Raw genomic sequence first — 4,524 nt, 5'->3', positions numbered from 1 at the left:
TTCCACACATGCTAATGTAATCTTTCTCTAATTATGTCTGTTGCTTAGCTGTCTAACATAATATAAAATTATTTGTGTATTCAACAAAAATTGCCAAAATAACTTCCTCTACTAAATTCTGGCATATCTATATATTTTATAAATAGAGGTTGTGATGTTGTATGGCACAGTTTCACTAAAAGAAAAAGGATAATGGGTGTATTGTTTATATCTTCACTCTTCAGCCCCGCGCGAATAGAATTGTTATTCATTTCTTTATTTGTCTCAGGTAAATTTTCATTTTGTACCAGTTGGATGACCTTTCTCTTGTCTCCACTATATCCAGCATCGTTGAAGTTACTGGATGTTTTGATGGGTTAGCATTAGATGCACGTGAACCTCTCTGATATCAGTATGGCTGGTGCAAAAAAAAGTATGGCTCGTGCATGTATACTCCTTTCTAGACTGAAAGATTTATGCATGATATTCTATTCCTGGGAAGGTCACTTGTCTACTTTGTAACACATAAGTGAGCCGGTATGCACATATTTCCGTTGTCCGGTTTGCACCTCCGTACCTCAGGTTTGTACGTGTCAATATTAGACTTGATTTTAGAATCATTGGAGTATATATGTTTTAGCACTTGTGGTTGAACATGATGGCTTATTTGTCTCTTGTTTTAATATTAAATATACTTCAAATCTTAGCCTCATTAAATTCGGCAAACTTACACGTCCATCTTATGTTTGAAAGTGTTGTCCGAAATGCCTCTTTTTTCTCGAACAAAAATTTATGAATAGCTTTAACTGACCTATTAGAAGTACTTCATCGGATAAAATTAGCACACCCCTAATAGGTCAAACAGGAGATATTCAAATAATTGAAAAGTTTACCATCTCTAACAGTGCAGTTCTCCTGCTTATTTTATAATGAGATATATCGCAATATGTCCCCCTTCTGATCCTTTCATCTGCTCAGAGGCGAGCTCTGTAACAGTATACATGTATATTGTTTTTAACTAAGGGTCAATAAACAATTGACCTACTGGTTTTAGCAAAGAAATAAGTAAAAGCTACCTGGCACATCGACCAAAATATTTTAATGAAACATATTTCATCAATTCTGCAAACCATTATCCAAAATGATCTGACACCTACAATATATAGAAAATATGAAATATGTAAATGCAGACTCTGATAGTTTTCCCTTAAAAGGGTTGTTATTGTACATGAACCGAGGCTTACAACCGTTTAATTGTTGTTTTAACCGTATATTGGCAGGAGAAATATCAGCAATCTTATGCCTTTTTTAAACGAAATTGGTAGTAGTTGCTATTTAGTCATCTATAATTATGAAATTTCTAGGTGCAGCATACCTAGCAAAACTTTGCTTCAAAGGAAATTTAATAGTATAATCATTGGAGTAGTTTTGAAATAACAGAACATACTACCTTCTTTTCAATATACATCTCCTGCTCCCTTCATACTGATTTAACCTTGTGGATGTTGATATTTTTTTATAAACATAGTCAAACTTTACAACGTTTGACCTAGGATAAATAAAAAATGCAATGTATTTTTTAAATCAAAACGCAATGTCTTTTGAGGGAGTATACATTGTCGAGTAAGATCTGCTCAAATGACACTTTTAAAGTTTACGGAATTGAACGACCACACTACTTTGCACAACAGGAAGAGAACAATGCAGAAAAAAGATAGATAAAATAATTACTTCCATATATTTATAAACTCGGCAGTGTAAGGATACATGCTCATCTCTGCGAGAAGGGTATGCTTATTCTTTACAATTCTTCTTAGGAGCATGCCCCCATAACTTGTATGTGTGCCAATTTCAACTGGGACTCATAGATCATGTGCTTAGCACAAATGTCAAGAATGAAAATATCTATGTTTCGAAAATCAGTTAATCACTATGTGACATCTTACAACTACACTAGTAGAAAAAGGGCCTGTGCCTGTTGTCCCGGTTCCTGAACCGGGACTAAAGGGTCGGTACTAATGCCGTGTCCCTTTAGTCCCGGTTCAATCCAGAACCGGGACAGATGGGCCTCCACATGGCCTGTGCGCGGAGCCCAGGCAGGAGACCCTTTGGTCCCGGTTGGTGGCACCAATCGGGACCAATAGGCATCCATGCGTCAGCATTTCTGTGGCTGGGGTTTTTTGTTGAAGGGGGGGGGGGGTTGGGGGTTTTGGGGGGTTAAGTTAGGTGTTTCATATATTGTGTTAGCTAGCTATAATTAATAGAGAGAAGTGTCCTCTCTTATGTCCGTGCTTGGTCGACGCTACGTACTATACATATGTATAAAGAGGACTAGACACGCTAGCTAGCTAGTAAGCAAACGAAGGAAACAGAAGATCGTCATGAACATATATGCATACAGAGAGAAGTGATATCGACCACCTCTCCTTCTCCGAGAGATTGGTCGAACAACAAGTTCTCGTATATCTATCCGACACTACCGTCTACATATATACAATAATTATGTCTTACAAATATAATCATATGAACTCATGGGCGACATAGTATTCTCCGTCTTCAGCGATCACGTGGTCAAGAAAGAATGCCGCCAATTCCTCTTGAATTGCTCGCATGCGAGCTGGTGCTAGGAGTTCATCCCGCTTCCGAAACATCTAATTTGAAGAAGGGGGTCAATACATATATATGAATGAATGAAACTCAACACAAATGATGGTAATAAAATAAAATTGTGAATGTTGTTATTTACATACTTCATATTGTTCGTCAGTGTAGCCCCGCTCACAGGTCGTGTGGCGGATGGACTCGCAAACGCAGTATCCACATAAATCATTCCCTTGTTCCTGCCACAACCACTTTACAAGAAATAGAGGTCAATCAAACTGATAAGCAAGAATGCCAAATGGTATTGATGAAACTCGCGCTTGAATCAATAGGAGATGCGCGGAACATGCTACTATAGTACTTACTTTCGGGTGTCTAAATTGCAGCTTCTTCGGGAGTCCTGGAGCTTTTTTGGAGAATTTTTTCCAAACCCTGCCAGACAAAGAAAACAATTACTTGATCTATCAGGAAATGAACAAAGTTGCTAATATGGTGGATAATGATCGATTTAACTTACTTCTCGAGCATTTGAGTCATGTCCGCATAGTCCTGGGGATCTTTTCGTCTTGAGTCTAAGACGGTTACTAGTCCCTGCTCAAGCTTAATCTCTAGGAGAATATAGTGGTAACTGCACCCGCATGCATAACTCATCAATTACATTACTATAACCTTGACTAATATATAAGGGAAACCGAATACGCACAAGACAGTAACACTCACTTGAAGTTGTAAGGAAAGAGTATTATATCTTTGTTTTCATTTATTACCAACGATCGTAGCAAGTTGGCCTCTGTAGCTGTGGCATGAAATTTAACCTGAGTTGCATCTATGAGATATGTGTTAATGAACCCAATATCACCGACTTGTCTTTTATTCAATTCGGCGATCTTCAATCTGCATAATATAGTGAGGATGATTATAAATACATGCAATGAAAGAGCTGAGCTATATAGAGAGACTTAATGACAGAAGTAGTACTACTTACAGATAGTAGCAGGTGACCGTTGTTTTATCGAGGGCCAATTGATTGAAAAACTGAAAGAACTCCTCAAATGGAACATGCAACAGTTCAATTCCAACGAGGTCATGCTACTTTTTAACTTTCACATACAAAGTACTCCTCCCCCCAGAGTCTCTGCAGATTTTCAAGTACCAATCATGCAATCTTCGCATCATCGTTGATAGAGATCTTTCATCTTTGACGAGAGGCTTCCCGTACTCGTATCTTTGTATCTGCACCTCCATGAAATCATAATGTACATCGTCGGGTAGGTAATCGCCAAGATTGCTATAACCGGGCACCATCCTCGGATCATTAGCGACGTTGTCGCTAGGCACCTTGAGCGGGGGGCACGATTGCTTCGCTTGTTCGCCAAGCTGGGCAATTTGTTTCCCAGCTCGTCGTTCTTTCAGCCTTTGATCACTGACAGTACTTCTCGACCGCTCCGCTTCGGCAAATTCCTTTCCAATAATGCGCTCATAGTTTCCTTTCGGCGGACACTTGGGTGGTTTTGTCAGGGCAGCCAGAGTGCGCTTCGCTTTCACCGGATCTAACTTCTCCTCCGGAGGTGGATGTTTCTTTGCTTTCACCCCTTCAAAGAAGTTCCTCACTTCTTCTCGCGCGATCTTGGCATTCTCCTCCGGGTCCTCTCGTATGGTAACTTCTCTGGAGTCTTCAGAGAAGGACCGACTCTGTATGTCCTCCCGCCTTTGGCTGTACTGCTAGACGCCGGCAGAGCAGACGGAGCGGTTTGCTTCTCTACTTGCTTACGAGGCGGAGGAGAAATACTACGACATGCCGGAGCAGCCGGAGCGGCGGCAGGTCCCTTCCGCCATTGCTGACGAGACGGAGAAGGAGGAGGTTGGCTGCTCCGGCGCGTTGGCGCAGGCGGAGAAGGAGGCGGAGTTCCGCCACGCGCCGGAGAAGGATCCGGTCGAGTGCCC

Source organism: Triticum urartu, chromosome 3, assembly GCF_003073215.2.
Source record: "Triticum urartu cultivar G1812 chromosome 3, Tu2.1, whole genome shotgun sequence".
Taxonomy (NCBI): Eukaryota; Viridiplantae; Streptophyta; class Magnoliopsida; order Poales; family Poaceae; genus Triticum; species Triticum urartu.
Note: the sequence above shows the minus strand (reverse complement) of the source record.